The 18,172-nt window shown below is 34.2% G+C and overlaps 1 non-coding gene across 1 annotated transcript; it reads right to left on the bottom strand.

Moving 5' to 3' along the window:
- Positions 1-15,146: 15,146 nt before the first annotated feature.
- Positions 15,147-15,253, bottom strand: LOC121221461 (small nucleolar RNA R71). The gene has a single exon (XR_005918854.1). It is a non-coding gene; the product is annotated as a small nucleolar RNA R71 (small nucleolar RNA).
- Between the last annotated feature and the right edge of the window lie 2,919 nt (positions 15,254-18,172).

Raw genomic sequence — 18,172 nt, 5'->3', positions numbered from 1 at the left:
TTCGACACACATAACACCAAAGGATATACATAACTAGCCATTCCAATAGCTAATCATTATCATATATTCACATGTCATTCATTGGCCAATTTCACCTATACATATACAACAAAGACTTAAACATATCATGTCTCAATTTAATTTGGCCTAAAAGCCTCACACATTCATCAATCAAATTTACCACATATTTATATCTCATAAGTATAGACCTATAATCACAAGGCCATCAGAAGCTCGTTCTCATAAGTATGATTTACTCATTTACATTCTTTCCAAAATGTCCAATATACATCGAGTTCATTACTCATGAATTTTTCGTACATACCTGTATCCTTTCAACATGATCATACCTTGTCTTTTCTTTGACATAATCTTTGGATTACCCGTTGAACCACTTGGAACACTAAGGGTACTTGGGAAAACTCGTACATAATGAATCATACCAATTCCATGTCCTAGACATGGTATTACATGGAAATCTCGTATCGATGCCAATAGCTCAACTATGATCTTACACGAAATCTCAAGTTGATGCCAATAGCCCAGCTATTGTCTTACGCAAAATCTCAAATCGATGCCAATAACCCAACTGTGGTCTTACATGAAATCTCACCTCGGAAGTCCTAATATCATGACATCAATATCCAATACATTTACTAAGGTTCATTTGGAGCTTTCGACTTCGTAATTAAATCAATTCATGCATGAAACCAGTAATCCAATGCTCAAATCAATTCGACAATATATATCCATATACGAATCAAATTCAGCAATGTATATCTACATGCAAATCAATTCGACAATGTATAAAACATATACATTTAAATTCAAAAACATTTATTTACTTATGAACTTACCTCGTACGGAAACGAACGGATCGGATCAACTACTCGTCAACTTTCGATTTTCCCCGATCTAAATCCGATTTCTTTCTTTCTTGGTCTATATGAATTCAAATTTAACTCATTTAATCACCTATTCATTCAATTTCATCCAAAAATACCTATTTGGACATTTTTTCACTTTAGCCCTTAAAGTTTCACATTTATTCAATTTATTCCCTATTTCACAAATACACAAAATTCACACAATTCAATATAACCCAAGCTTAGCCGAATTACTATAGTGCGCCTAGCAACCCAAAACTTTCATTATTTCACATTTCAACCACTCAATTTGCATATTTCACAATTTAATCCCTATTTGACATTTTCATCAAAAAAATCACTTTATAAAATATGAAAATCTAACATCAAATATTCATATTTCACCATTAAACATCAAAGAACACATAAGCTCATCAATGACAACTATCAAAATCTTTAACAGTTTTGAAATCGAAGACACGAGCTAGCTAGTACTAGTTGCAACGATCACAAAAACATAGAAATTATTAAAAACCGAGTAAAATTGCACTTACATGCAAGGGAGAGAGATGGTCGAATGTTCAAGCTCCTTCCATGGAGTTTCCTAGCTTTAATCTCAGTGGTGGATGAGGGAAAAAGATGACAACCATCTTTTATTTTACTTAATTTATCATTATTTACCTATTTACTAATTTAACCTTTAAAAACATTAAAATTTACACAAATGCCAAGCCATTATCATCCACTAACATATTAATGGTCTAAGTGTCATATAAGGACCTCTACTTTAAAGTTCTATTTCTATTTAATACCTTTAGCTACTAGAATTCAACTTTTACACTTTACACGATTTAGTCCTTTTTACCGAATTAAGCATTCAAACAGTAAAATTTCTTTATGTAACTTTCACACATATATAATCACATGCTGTAAATACCAAAAATAATATTAAAATAATTTTCCTCATCAAATTTGTGGTCCCAAAACTACTATTCTGACAAGACCCAAAATCGGGTTGTTACAACACAGGTGGTGGTGTGTCGCGACATTGAATTTGGACAGAATTAAACTTGGAATTAAGTACACGTGTTCATAGTATTCAAACACGTAGGGGTAGTTCGCGGCACGTGCCCTATTAAAAGAAACTTACCCATAAAAGTCTGAGATTGTGCAAGCTATTCAAGGGTATGAACCCGTATGTCAGATAGATAAACTGTTGTGCTCGGCGTAGTAGTTTGTTTTGCAAAATTTAGGGTTCACATGTTCTTAATTCCATTTTTCAAATATTTATAGCCTCAGGTAAAGAGTAAGTTAAGTTCTTACATGTAAAGTAAACTTATCATTTATCTTTGGGGCGGGTAGACTGCGCCCAATACTTATCTCAAAATTCACCCATATCTTTCTTACTTTAGTGCATTCTTAACTACTTCCGGACATACCAACGTCAAGAGTGTGAATACTACAACTAAAGATATAGATTTAGGGCAGTGTCTGCAAGTATACAGGTCAGGTTGTAATATATTTACAATGAAGTAGGTAAGTACTCCAAGGATCGTACCCAAAGGATTGCAGTTTGGGAAGACTGTTATCAAAGTAATTATGGAAAATAATTAGTAATCTAATTTAGTCATGAATTATTAGTGTTAATATGGAAGCAAGATGATAATAATATTAATTAACTAAATAAATTGAATTAAACCTAAATCTACTCCTAAGTTCATGTATCGACTTCTCCTATCCCTAGTTTCAACTACGTGTTTTCCTTTAGCCTAGATCCAATTGTTTTACCTAATTAATTATTGATGTAGGGTATTGATCTGCCGTAATTCGGTGTTGCATATTAAACTAATTTCTGCACTTTAGAAGCTTGAAAGGAAGCATTTTCATTAAGTTTTAAATATGTTTTCTTAAGTTTCCTTTAAGATAATAAAATGTGCAAATTGAGTCTTTTATCCACTTTAGGGGTTGCATGAGGCCGAAAGGTGAGCTAATGAATGTTGTAAGTGTGTAAAAGACCATTAGAAGGCGTAAAATATAGATAATGGTCGCTACATCACAACACGGAATGATCAATGTTGCAACATAATGAGTAAAATGGAGAACTCAGAAAACTGCCTTCAATGTCACAGCATAGACTAAGGGTGTCGCAAAATACAACTAAAGATATCACAAGACGAGTATACTAACTTCTATGTCACAAAAAAGATCTTGGTCTGTTGCGACATCCACTCTGGATGGAATTAAACATGAGCCATGGGGCATTTTAGTCTGCACAATCAAACTTAAAGCCCATGAACGTCAGCTAACCCGTGGTTAAGGACAACAACCACTTGAAATCTATAAATAGGCTCATTTGTCACATGTTAAGGACACCATTCACTTAGCCTAGAATTTCACTTTAATTTCACTTTAGTTTTTCTTCTTCTTTAGGTTTATTGTTTGGTTTGTTATTATTTGATCTCAAGAGATTTGATTTGTGGAGATAGTTAAACTCTATGGATTTATTTTTATCTTTAATACAAATCAGGGGTTTTCTTAAACTTTACACTTTAATTAATTCGTCATGTTCTCTCTTTACATAAATTTCATATTGTTTATGAAAGCCATGAGAAAATAATCCTTCTATGGGGAATTAGTGAGTGGAGGTATGATCTATTAATTGTTTTGTAGGGTTACTTAATGGATCAATTGTTTGGGAAAGGAAGAACTTAAAACCCTAGGCCTGACAACTCTAGGAAGTCATCAAAGTGGGAATTAACCTAAACTTAGGATGGTCTGTCCGTGAACACCTTTACCCCAAACCGATTTGGACTGTGAGGTGGGAAGATATGTAGTTCTTGCTTACTCGTTATTTGAGTGGAAGATTGAAAGATCTCGTTGGGATAGCAACTAGTTCATTGACAAGGAACCTAAAGCAATAGTTTATTAGAATTACCGAAGTGAGCTAATCACCCATATTCAGATCTAATTTCTTCTATCATTTGATCTCTTGAATTTTATTTCTTTATGTTATTTTCTATTATTATAAATACCTTTAAAATTCCCTTTTTTTTTAATTTGGTACTATAAGTCAATTAGAGTACTAATTAGATCTTTCTATGTTTAGGTTAAAATTGATCTAACACTTGTATCCCTTGGGTAGGATCTTCGGAGTACTCCCCTACTTTGTTGTAACTATATTACAACTAGACTAGTATACTTGCAAATACAACCTCATATATCTATATATTTTACTCTAGTATTCACACTCTAGACTTTAGTACATCAAGAGGTGGACAGCTTCTAATCAATCAACTAGTCGAAACCCTAGTAGGATCTTCCGCTACGTCCACTAGAATAACAAGTCAGCAAGAACTACTTATCTTTTGACCTCACAGTCCAGACCATTTTGGGGTTAACGTGTTCATAGATATGTCATACCAATTTTGGGTTAATTTTCTCATAAATGACTTTCTAGGGTTATGAAGCTTAGGGTTTAAATTCTTCCTCTACCAAATAGTTGATTCACTAAGAAACTCTATCCTTCAACCATTTAATAAGATTAGATCAGTTGAAATCATACGAGATATGGATAAAGCATAAATTGATTCTAATATTTACAAAAACATTAAATTAAACAATGTTAAAGAAAAACATATAAAGAATAGAATAAAGAGAAAGAGATGCTCATGGATTTATCGATTAAAGCGTGGCTCCGGACCAATCTCCACTCATGGGAGTCTCACTTCGGAATAGGATCCTCTGATTACAAGAACATAAAATACCCTAAGTAAAAACTAAGAGTAAAATAAAAACCCTGAGTATATTCTTAGCCTCCCTAAATTATGTGTTTTAACTGATTACAATGGCCTTTTATAGGCTAAACTCAAAATATTACAGTGCCTAAATTTTCCTTATAATGCTTAGAGTTTGACTAGGAAAAATATTCCTAATTTCCCTCCAAAATGCATCTTTCAGGTGTAGGGAATTTTTGGACTGCGTAGTGGCAGTGTTGCAATACAAGCCTACAGTGTTGCAAAATTGACTTTTGGTGTCGCGACATCGAATGACCGTGTCACGACATCGAGGGAAATTTCACTCCAAAACTTGTTTTTAGCTTCTGTATTCGATGTTGAGACATCAATGTCTTGGTGTCACGACATAGGCATCAGTTTAGGCCTAAATATGCATCTTTAGCTCCTGACTTAACCTACAAGCCCATGTAACTTTATTTAGATATATAAAATGTAATAAAAACTACTAGAAAGCATAAATTACTACTTTAATTATGAAAACCTAAATCTATACTAAGATGTTTTGATTTAACTACTAAATAAGCTAAAGTTATGTGCAAAAAGTATGTAAATAATAGTGTAAATCAAGACAAATGTCTCCTTCACACTTAACTTGTTGCTTGTCCTCAAGCAATCAAAACACATATATCGGAAAAAGAGAAAATAAAATAAAATATAAAATTTAACATGAAAATGACATAATTCCTTTCTTTAAACAAGTTAGAGTTAGTGAAGATGGATGTAAATAAGAACCTCACACCTAAACTTTCCTACATTTAACTTTTTGTTTTTCCTCAAGGAAACCAAGTCTAGACAAATAGCATGCAATAAGAAAACGTCCATTGGATTTTATTACTACTAAGAACATGATTGTCAAAAATTAAAGGTATAATAATTCTTATCGCACTTGTAACTTAATCTTGATAGTTCATTCATTTGAAAATTTTTAAAGTAAATTAAGATTAGTTTACAAAGTTACATTACTAAAAAATTAGAAGTAATTCCCATGATCAAATATTTAATAATGTCACCATTAACATAAATCAAACAGATATGTAGTAGACACAATCTTGTGAATCAAAAAATATTCATTGAGTATAATTGTTAGAAATTTGGGAATATTATGCACAAAGAATGCTTAAGTCACATTGGTCTTCTAGGCTGGTAACATTCTGAGGCTTAGAATGGTATGAGTGCAAAGAAAGATATGGCTCAAAATGGTTCAAACACTATAAATAGTTAGGCACATATCATTTTTCCCTCTCTTCCTCCTAAATATCCCATCCAAGCTCACCCCTTTTGTCTCCCTCTCTTTCCTACCTTATCTCTCCATGTAGGAAGATACAATATAATACTAGCAACTATGGTCAGCTTAACGAGTTTTGGTGCACTAATTTGTCTCACTTTTGTGACTTTCCGTTTTGTTACATTACTTTTTACTCTTTTCTCAATCACAGTGTTTTTGTTTCTATTCTAAAATTTTTCCACTCGTCTTTACTTTTGACTTTTTCTAGATTTTTCTTTTTCGCACATTTTTGCCTGACCTATAATCCCTGTATCACATTGTTTCTTCCTTTTTTGCAATTATTTTTGGAACCACCCTGATGTATCTATCTAAACCCTCAATATCTATGGTTTGATGGCTATCTCGTAGTGTAATAAAGGACCAAGGATAAGGAAGAGTTCAAGTTTTATCCGTGGTCTTTGGGTTTCAATTTCTTTGGTTCATTAAAAAGGAGTTATCAGGGTCAAATAAGGAGAATAGGGATTCATAGCATTTAGGTACAGTCACTTGAGAACTAGCTATTCGAACAATGCCTTAGGTCATCCCTAAACATCCCACCATACACAATTTCTTTTATGCTTCGAATTAAACCGAATGAATAATAATTTTCAGCATTCATGTCTCTACATCTATCTGTAAGACTTATATCTCATATGACATCATCAAACATTCTTACTTCGGTACTTTTAATCTATTATGTAATTTAACTAGGTAATCTAATCAACTTCCCTTAAAAATAATCAAATTATCTTATATCAAAAAAAACTTTCATTCTTGACAAGAATCATTACATGCTTTATTATCTTCAACTGTTATTCATAATATTAATATAGTCCAAGCACCATGCAACAATAATAATATTTTTTCTTCTTTTTTTAAGTAAATAAATAATTAACTTAAATAAAGTAAAAAAACACAAAAACTAATCATATGTTCTTCCCCCACACTTTATAACATACATTTCCTTTAATTTAAAACAATTAAAGTGCAAACAAGAAAACTTCCCTAAGTAGGTCAAGTTCCTATTGTTATGATAATCTCGAGATTTATGTGCTCCAAGCGGACAAAAAAGTACCTAAAAGATCTACGAAAAGAAATATGAAATATAATGTAACAAAAATAAAAATAAGAGGAAAAATAATAAGTTCTAATAATGGATGACAGAACGTCTAAAAATATTTGCATGACCTTGGGCCTTTAATGTTGCAAGGTGCGTTCCGTCTAGGATGTCATGACATTAGGGTGCAATTTCGCGACATTGAGCCCAACTTCTGGCTTCTTTGATTATTTTTACGGTTCTATCATTCCATGGTATCTACGTCTGCCATGGGAAAACTAAACACAAATAAGATCAATGAAAATAAAATAAGAAAAAATAATAAAAATTAAACAAAATTTAAAGCAGGAAATGGAAGTTCTTTAAAAACCAGGACGACCTGTGTCACTAGCATAGAAGAACTTTTGGTTGTTTCTCGAAACTTTGATTCAACATTTGTTCTACAGCCAATATATATGAACCAGCCCTTTTGGTCACTTCCAATAATGTTGCCTTATTTTTATCAACACGACATCCATATTACGAACCATTTGGTACCAAATTCGAGCCAACCCCAAATTATTTTCTAGGGTATTATTGCCTTGAGGTTCTCCTCTTCATGTCGCATGAAGTTTTGTTCACTCAAGCTCTGTTGCCCTTTTCAGATGAGAATGAGTTGAACTTATCGATCTCTTTGGCTAGTACCTTCTCCGTTATAGCCAAAAAGTGTATTAGCTTTTCTACGCTTTCATTCAAAACCGATTTAAGCTCCATGTTAGTGGTTACTTCTAGTTTTACATCAAAAACTAAATCTACTATTATGGTTTTTTCTACGCCATTTGGATCAGAGACCGCTTCATCCATTTTAATTCATCCCCAAGATCTCTATAACAGCTCATTTTTAGTAAAATTGGAACAGTGGTTTTGAGACCACAAATCCAATGTGAAAATAGTTATTTTATTATTATTTTAGAGTCTACAAAATATTAGCAAGGTCGTATAAAAATTTCGTGAAGAAATTTTATTATTTGCATGCTTAATTTGCTAAAAAGGACTAAATTGTAAAAAGATGCAAAATTTGAGTTCTAGAAGCTAAAGGTACTAAATGGATATGATATTAAATGGTTAGGGGATTTATGTTGTAATTAGACCAATGATATATTGAGTGGACAAATATGGACATTAAATATGAAATTTCAAAGGTTAATAATAAGGTTAATTTTGTATTTTAATAAATTAAGAAAACTAAAATAATGGAAACAAAGATATCATCTTTGTTTTGTTTATCTTCAACCGAAACTAGACCTAGGAAACTCCATTAAAGAAGCTTGAAGTTTTGGCCATTACTTCTTTGTGCATGTAAGTGTTGTTTTGTCCCGTTTTTAATGATTTTTATGTTTTTGAAGTCGTTGTAGCTTAATCTAGCTAGCCTAGGGACTAATTTGAAAAAATATTAAAAATTTAGGGTTTCTCCATGAATGTATTCATGTGGTTTTTGATCTTTGATGGAAGAAAATAAATCCTTATCGATAAATAAACAACTTTTGTAAAGTGATTTTTGTTAAGATTGTCAATTAGGGATTTATTTGTAAAATGTGTAAAATACATGGTGAAAAATTGTGAAATAATGAATTTTATGAGTTGATATGGACCTATATGAAATTTGGCTAGCTTGGGTAGGGATGAAATGTCATGAATTTTAAATTACGAGGTTAAGGACTAAATTGTAGTGAAATCAAAATAATAGGGACAAAAGCGTAATTTTTCAAAAAATAATTTTTGGATTGAATTGAATAGAATGATTATTAAATGGATTGAATTTGATTATTTAGATCTAGTTAAGCCTCGTATGGATTTAGATCAAGGGAAAGATAAAGTGTCAGATTAGTCGATCCTATTTCATCGTTTTGTAATCGAGGTAAGTTCGTATGTTTAAAAAGAATTTTAATGTTATTTGATTTAAATGCTACTATGTTACTTATGATACCATGTCACGACAAAAATCCAACAAATTTCGACGACTATCGATCCTTGTTTGAACCTTAGGAATATATAGGATACAAATGACATGTCATTAGGGTTACCATGTTTCGGGTGTTGGTCCTGAATGTCCTACCAGTGGCTGAGTTCTGACATTTGCTGCGGATACTCGACAGCTTGTGTGAGCAGCACCATGTAGCTAGGTTCCGACTGGCAGCTTGTGTGACCAAACTGATTTATGGGTCGAGAGAACATCTATGTAAAGGAAAAGGAAAGGAATGGTTTCGATGATATGTTAGCACACTTTGTGTGAGATTCTCTCATATCCGGTATTATTCTAAGCGGTTTAACAGGCATGTAAATGGAAGGAACGGTAAGTGTTTCGATAGGCAATGTCATGAATTTATGGAAAGGTATGAATTCTTGATGATCAAAGTTTGTGTAGCCATGTTTATGAAAAGTATGAATGCTTATGTGTTATATTCATGAAATCTATCTTTCCATGTGGTGATTTTTGCTGAGATATGTGGTTAAGCACTAATTTTTGTTGTTGGCGATGTTTAGGCTTGTGCCAAGTTTGTGTTAGATTGATTCATGTGCATTTTTATGATTATGCATTGAATTGGTAAGCTTTTTACATGATTTATGAACTTACTAAGCATTATATGCTTACATTTTTGTTCTTTTCTATGTTTTATCGTTTAACGAAAGCTCGATTCGATTTGGAAGCTCATCGGAGAACTATCACACTATCCAACAACTATATCGGTAGATTTTGATGTTCTGGTCATTATGTTTGGCTTGTAAATGTGGTGTTTTGGCTGATGAACTTTTGGTGTTTTAATACTTTGATGGTTGGTGTTCAAATGATCAAGTGAAGTTATGTTTTAAATGGCTCTTTTGGTATGCTTGAATGTGATTTTGGTATGTGGTCATTATGGTAATATTTGGTATAAAATTAGGTTACAAATGTTTGGTTGATGAATGGCTAAATTATGTTTATGTTTAGGTAGATTTGATGCTATGTGATTGAGGTGTCTTTTGGCTATTGGTTGTATGGATAAATATCATGTTGAACTAGCTTTATTATGCATGTTTTAGGTATATGTTAAAGCTTAAAATTATGTTCAAAAGGCTTTTAGGTGTGACAAAAATTTGGGTGAAACAAATGGCTTGAAAATGGCCTATTTCTTGTCCACACGGGTGTGTTCTCAGCTATGCTGACACACGGCCTTATGTCCCCTGTAGGTTTCAAAGGGTTGCAAGTCAAGCAGTTACACAGCCTAGCACACGGCTTGGCACATAGGCGTGTGAGGCTATTTCAAGAGTTACATGGCTTGGCACACAAGCATGTGGTTTGGCCATGTGACCCAAGTCAGAGAGTTACGCGGGCACAAACACAGGCTAGGGCACGATCGTGCGTCCCTACTTCGAATGTTCACATGGCTTGAGACACAGGTGTGTGTCTCATCCATGTGACCTCTTCAGTTTAAAATTTTCAAACTTTTTCCTTAAGTTTCCATATGTTTTCGATTTAGTCTCGAATCGTTTATAAAGTGTTTTTAAGGCCTCGAAGGCTTAAAAAAGGGACGATATGCATGTGCATGAATGGTCTTTGCTATACTTGATGAAAAGTTTAGAAATAAATGTTTTCATGTTACAGTTTTATAGTAATGCTCCATAACCTTAATTTGGCAATGGATGCGGGTTAGGGGTGTTATATTTAGTGGTATCAGAGCTACGATTTAGTCAATTCTCGGGCTAAACGTAGCGTGTACAAGTCTAGAAATACATGTCATTATATAACCTGTGATAGTGTGATAAATCCTAACTCATTTTGAAATATGTTTTCATATAGTAATGACATCCAACCGAGTCGACTCCAATGAAGTTGAAAGTAACGCGCAAGGCTCCGTTCATAGAGCAGCGTCAAGTGGCACTAGGCCTATATCTGAGGGCCGGAGAGAAGAGGCTAAGGAAGCCTTCTTCCAAGTGATGAATGAATGGTTTACTGAGTTTGTACGAACGAACCCAATGGCTCAACGACCTTCACCCCCACCTGTTCCCCAATCGGTCACTGTAGTTCTTTAGGCTTTGGAACAAATGGGAGCTAGTAAATCGCCAGTTGATAAAATTCATAAAAATAGGGCTAAAGAATTTAGAGCTACAACATAATATGATCCCGAGAGAGCGGAGTTCTGGTTAGAAAATACTATCAGGGTTTTCGACGAGTTGTCTTGTACACCAGCAGAGTGTGTAAAATGTGTTGTATCTTTACTGAAAGACTCAGGTTATCAATGGTGGAACACTTTTATTTCAGTGGTCCCGAGAGAGAGAATAGATTGGGAATTCTTTCAAACCGAGTTCCGAAAGAAGTATATAAGTCAAAGATTTCTTGACCAAAAATGAAAAAAGTTTCTTAAGCTTAAAGAAGGTTGAATGACACTGTTTGAGAATGAGAGAGAATTTGTTAGACTGAGTAAGTATGCTTGGGAATGTTTACCAACTGAAGTTGCTATGTGTAAATAGTTTGAAGACGGGTTAAACAAAGACATAAAGCTTTTAGTCGGGATACTTGAACTAAAAGAATTTGTTGTTTTAGTTGATCGAGCGTATAAAGCCGAAGAGCTTAGCAAAGAAAAGAGAAAATCTGATTATGAAGCTAAAGATTCGAGAAAGAGATCAATGGGAAAATCATACCAGTCATCATCGAAGAAATTGAAAGAACATCATAACCATTCATTAGCTTCAGTGGGCTATTCTAGTGGGATAGAGGTAAATAGCATGCGAGTTCAAAAGCTCAAGCTACGTCTGTAGCAAGCGTAGCCAGTGTTAAAGTCAATAAGCCCGATTGTCAATAGTGTGGGCGTCAACACTTTGGTGAGTGCAAGATGGAAGATAGGGCATGTTTCAGATGTGGTTCATATGGTCATTTTATTCGAGATTGCCCTGAGATACCCGAAAAAGAAAATACTCAGACCGTTTGACCGAGTAACACAATTGCCAGAGGGAGACCACCAAGGAACCTTAGAAATGTGGGTAATAGCTGCAGTGGGACCAAGGACTTTGCTGTGAGATCCGATGCACAAGCACCGGCTAGAGCTTATGTTATCCGTGCCCGAGAGAAGGCTTCATCACCAGATGTTATCACTGGTACATTTTCTATCTTTGATATTGATGATGCTATTTTCATTAATTCGGGATCAACACATTCTTATGTATGCATGAATATAGTGTCAAGTAAGAATTTACCTATTGAGTCCACAAAATTTGTGGTTAAAGTAACAAACCCCCTAGGTCAGTATGTGTTAGTTGATAAGGTTGTAAAAATTGTCCCTTGGTGATTCGAGGTTGTAACTTTCCGACCAATTTGATGTTGTTTCCATTTGATGAGTTTGACGTGATTTTGGGTATGATTGGCTAACTCTACATGATGCTATTGTGAGTTGTCGAGAAAATCTTATTGTATTAAAATGCCAAAATGATGAAAAGCTTTAGATTGAGTCAGATAGTTTGGGTAGTATCCCTAATGTTATTTCAGCTATGATAGCACAGAGATATGTTACAAAAGGCTATGATTCGTATCTTGCTTATATATTTGATTCTAGAGTTTCTGACTTGAAGCTAGAATCGGTTCTAAAGGTAGTGAGTATCCAGATGTGTTTCCAGAGGAGTTACTGCAAACGGAAAAATATATAGGATTTTTCCTATGTAATTTATCTCCTTTTTACTTAGACTCGTTGTTAAAACTAAATAATTGTTTAATAAATTAATAAAATTATGAAAATATGAAATTAGGACATAGAAATTATTAAAATGTGATTTTATGTTTTATTATATAGTTTTCATGCAATAAATGACTTATTTTATATTAATTTGAATATATTATATTTTTCAAGACATAAAGTGCGTCATGCATGATTAAATTAAATAATAAAATATAAAATTATATTTAATAATTCATTTAAAAATATTTCATTAATAATTTGGGTTTTAATTAATTAATTAAATTGGATAAATTTAATTCTTTGGTCCTCCAACTTGTTGATTTATTTCGGACAGTTCTGATAGCTTTGCTGGATTACAAAACCGTCCAAATTGGAGACCAAGTCAACCCAAAATTTCGCTGCGCATGGTTGTGCATAAACCACTTTTTGGTTTAATTGCACAAGGTCCTTGAAGAGTTGAAGAAATTAGAGATTTACCTGAAGATTTGCACTTGACCGAGTCTCAGTCTTGAGTTGTTGTGGCACTCAAATTGACCAAAAATTAAGGAAAAATCAGCTCAACTTGCTAAAATTATGGCTGGCCACCCATGGAAGATGCTTCAAAAGATGGAAACTCCTATTTTTAGCAAACTATCTCTCTCTCCTCACCTATAAATAAGACCTTCTCATTCCTTTATTCATCATCTTTCAATCATCCCTCAAGCATCCATCAAGCATCATTCTCTCTATTTCTCTTAGTTTTTTCCATTCTCATGCCTAGCATCATCTCTTCATAAAGATTTTAGCAATTAAGACTCTTAAAGAACCCTTGGTCAGCCACCTTGAAGAACCATCAGCAAAGGAGCAAAGCAAAGGAACGAAGGAGTCTCGTCAGTCAGAGTCTTGGGCGATAGCCACTCTGAATTGGGTTTAATCTTTCTTTTCTTTAACATAATATAAAGATGTTTGCTATGTGTTCTTTATTCTTGTTTACAACAATGTTAGCTTAATTTTATTTAAGCTAGGATGATTGCTTTGATTAAATAATATTTTTTGATTCATGCTTAAAATGTTTAAGCCTTAATCGATCATGTTTTCAATTAAAATCAAGTCTATATTTCATTCATACGTGATTGAAATGCACTTGAATTAGCTGAGCGATCCTAACCAGACGACGGCTAATGGACGCATAATTGAAATGTGCATGCTCAATTTAGATCCTAACACGATTTAATTGTAGGCTACATAACAACTCTAACCAAGCTCTGTTATCTGCATAGTTTTTAGATTTGTGTGATTAAATTATTTCAAACCTAACACGTCCCTGTTACCTCACACGAATGCTAAGAAACACTTAGTAAATAAGGATCAGTAAAATGCATATTTACTAAGTAAAGGATTCCGAAAAGACCTAATGTGGTTTCCAAACTTATTAAAGATCGAGTTGTCATGGAATGTTTTTTCGAATGTTATTAAGCATGTTGATAGTAAATTAAGTTTAAGAAAAGTAACTGCCCTAGTTTATTTATGTTATAATTGTTGCAAATTGTGTTTAATTCTACTAAAATCTATTTCAATCATATAGTTTGCATACTTAGGATAATAGGCATTAGGGATCATTGCATTTAGTTTAATATATTTTAATCACCACTTCTCAACTATATTGTGTTTTTATTTGCCAAATTGTTAATATAATTTTACAAATTAAGTGACTTAGCACAAATACAATCCCTGTAGAGACGATGACTCGATACTTACTTATTACTTTATAACAACTGTGTACACTTGCACAAACCTAAGCGTTACAAGTTTTTGGCACCGTTGCCGAGGATTGTCAATTATTGCCATAGTTATTTTCTTTGTGAAATTATTTATTTTCAATTTGATTTATTTCTAACATTACTAACTTCTTCTTTTTAATTTTTGTGATTTTCTTTTTTAGGTGTTTATGAGTATAGATCGAATTATCGATTTACCCCTATAGACCCTGAAATTGAGTGAACTTTTAGACAAAGAAGACGTGAACGAATAGCTCAAAGGCAAGTCAAGATGGACCTTGGAAATCAAAATCAAGGCCAAGGTAATGAAGCTGATTATGTACGAAATCCTATCCTCATTGCAGATGATTGGGATCGATGCATCAGACAATATTATGTGCCACTTTTCAGTGAGTCAAACCCAGGAATTAGAAGGCCAGTTATTGAGGCAACCCAGTTTGAATTGAAACCAGTGATGTTTCAAATGCTACAAACGGTGGGCCAATCTAGTGGTATGTCCACGGAAGATCCACATCTCCACCTTCGATTGTTTATGGAGGTGAGTGATTCATTCAAGATAGCCGGTGTAACTGAACACGCACTGAGGCTAATGTTGTTTCCGTACTCGTTGCGAGATCGAGCATGAGCATGGCTCAATTCATTGCCACCAAGTTCCATATCTACATGGCAAGAATTAGCAAAGAGAATTTTGGTTAAGTATTTCCCACCTAGGAAAAACACTAAGTTAAGGAACGAGATCACAACTTTCCAACAATTGGATGACAAGTCTTTGTATGAAGCTTGGGAGTGATTCAAGGAGTTACTTCGTAAGTATCCTCATCATGGGATTCCTCATTTTATCTACTTGGAGACATTCTATAATGGTTTCAATGCACATACAAGATTAATGGTAGATGCTTCCCCAAATGGTGCAATTTTGTCTAAGTCTTAGAATGAGGCTTATGAGATCATCGAAAGGATCGCGAGTAATAAATATCAATGGCCGACAAATCGAACAGCTTCAAGAAGATGCGTAGCCGGAGTTCATGAAGTTGACTCCCTCACTTCGTTATCAGCTCAGGTATCGTCTATTTTTTCTATGTTAAAATAGTTAACCGCTAATAGTACTAATAATTTTGCAACTCAGCCACCAAGTCCGTTTGAAATAGTTTCCTGTGTGCACTGTGGGGAAGGTCATTTTTTTGAGAATTTTCCATCAAATCCCGAGTTAGTGTACTATGTGGGGAACCAATATCAAAATAGGAGTGGACAAGGACCCCAGTCCAACTTCTACAATCTTTCGTGGCGTAATCATCCTAACTTTTTTTGGAGCAATCAAGGAAATGGACCGAACAACAACTTATTACAGTAAAGACCCAACCAATCTCAAGGGTATAATCAGCAAGTTCACAAACCACCTCAAGCTGAGGCATCAAATAGTTTGGAGAACTTGTTGAAAGCGTACATGGAAAAGAATGACGCTTTGATCCAAAGCCAAGCAACAACACCGAAAAATTTGGAAAACCAAATGGGTCAGTTAGCTATAGAGCTACGTAATAGACCACAAGGAACCTTGCCGAGCGATACTGAGAGTCCAAGAAATTTGGGTAAATAACATATCAAGGCAGTGGCATTGCGAAGTGGTAAAATTCTATAACCCCAATTGATTGATGTTGAAGATAGGCCCAGTGAGAAGAATCAGCCAACTGTTAAAGTTCCTACACCAAAGGAATCAGAAACTACAAAGTCTGACAAGGTAAACCCTAACTTAGTGAATTCATATATTTTAACATCTTCTTTGAATGTAGATTTACCTACTCAGAAAAGTTGTTCGGTTCAACCGAAAGTTCCATAACCTCCAAATCCGCAAAGATTGCAGCAAAAGAAGCAGAAATAGGAAGTGCAATTCAAGAAGTTTTTGGATGTTCTAAAGCAGTTACACATCAATATTCTGTTGGTGGAGGCTTTAGAACAAATGTTGAATTATGTGAAGTTTATGAAGGATATACTGTCCAAGAAGAAACGACTAAGTGAGTATGAGACTATTGCCTTGACAAAGAAATGCAGTGCATTCCTGTAGAACAAATTGCCACCGAAATTGAAAGACCTAAGACGCTTTACTATACCCTGTAACATTGGTGAATCTTACTGTGGTAAAGCTTTGTGCGACTTAGGAGCAAGTATCAACTTAATGCATAAGTCTATTTTCAAGATATTAGGGATAGGTGAAGTAAGACCTACAACTGTGACACTTCAACTAGCGGATCGATCTTTAGCATATCCCGAAGGAAAGATCAAGGATGTTTTGGTAAGAGTCGATAAATTTATTTTTCCTACTGATTTCATTATCTTATATTTTGAAGCAGACAAGGAAGTACTGATCCTCCTTGGGGGACCTTTCTTAACCACGGAAAGAATGTTAATTGATGTCCAGAAAGGAGAACTCACCATGCGAGTTCAAAACGAATAGGTAACCTTTAACATTTTTAAAGTAATGAAATTTCCCGATCCGACAGAGGAGTGTTTAGTTATGGAAGAGATAGAAACCTTAGTTTCTATGGAAAGCAATTTTGAAGAAGATCTATTGGAGAAGGCCTTAGATTTTGACCCTTTATAGGATGAAGAAGGTGAAGAAAGCATGGCTTTGATGGAAGCCAATCCGAGAAATTTTATTCAATCTACACGGTTTGAACCATTGGAGTTGGAAGTCAGAGAATTTGTGAAACCCAAGTTGTCAATTGATGAACCACCTAAACTCGAACTAAAATTACTTCATTCCCATTTGAAATACATTTATTTAGGTGATTGTTCTAGTTTGCCTATGATTATTTCAGCGAGACTAACGAAAGATCAAGAGGAGCAACTAATTGTTGTTCTAAAGAAATTTAAGAAAGCAATTGGTTGGACCATAGCTGATATTCAAGGTAGAAGCCCTTCTTTTTGCATGCATAAAATCATTTTAGAAGAAGGTGAAAAAGGTCGAATTGGTGGGTGAAGGAGGCTCAATCCAATTATGAAAGAAGTTGTGAGAAAGGAAATGATCAAATGGTTAGATGAAGGAATCATCTATCCTATTTCAGATAGTTCGTGGGTAAGTCCGGTGTAGTGTGTGATGAAGAAAGGTTGAATCACGATTATTGAAAATGAGCGTAATGAGTTAATTCCAACGAAAACTGTTACCGGTTAGAGAATCTATATTGATTACAGAAAGTTGAACAAAGCCACTCGGAAGGACCATTTTTTGTTGCCTTTTATGAATCAGATGTTAGATCGACTGGCAGGTAATGAATTCTATTGTTTTTTAGATGGCTATTCAGGATATAACCAAATAGTTGTAGCCCTAGTGGACCAACATAAAACAACATTTACTTGTCTATACGGTACGTTTGCTTTTAGGAGAATGCCTTTTGGTTTATGCAATGCACCTACAACTTTTCAACGATTCATGATGGCAATATTTACTTTTATGGGTGAGAATTTTGTTGAGGTTTTCATGGATAATTTTCTATTTTTGGTAACACTTATGATATCTGTTTGAGTAATTTGGCTAAGGTACTGAAGAGATGCGAAGAGACGAATCTTGTCCTTAATTGGGAAAAATGTCATTTTATGGTCAACGAAGGGATTGTCTTAAGTCATAAGATCTCAAAGAAAGGAATTGAAGTCGATAAAGAAAAGGTGGACGTAATTGAAATATTATCGGCCCCAATGAATGTGAAAGGAGTCAGAAGTTTCTTAGGTCATGCTTGTTTTTATCAAAGGTTTATC

This window comes from Gossypium hirsutum, chromosome D09, assembly GCF_007990345.1.
Source record: "Gossypium hirsutum isolate 1008001.06 chromosome D09, Gossypium_hirsutum_v2.1, whole genome shotgun sequence".
Classification (NCBI taxonomy): Eukaryota; Viridiplantae; Streptophyta; class Magnoliopsida; order Malvales; family Malvaceae; genus Gossypium; species Gossypium hirsutum.
Note: the sequence above shows the minus strand (reverse complement) of the source record. Positions and strands in the feature narration are given on the sequence as shown.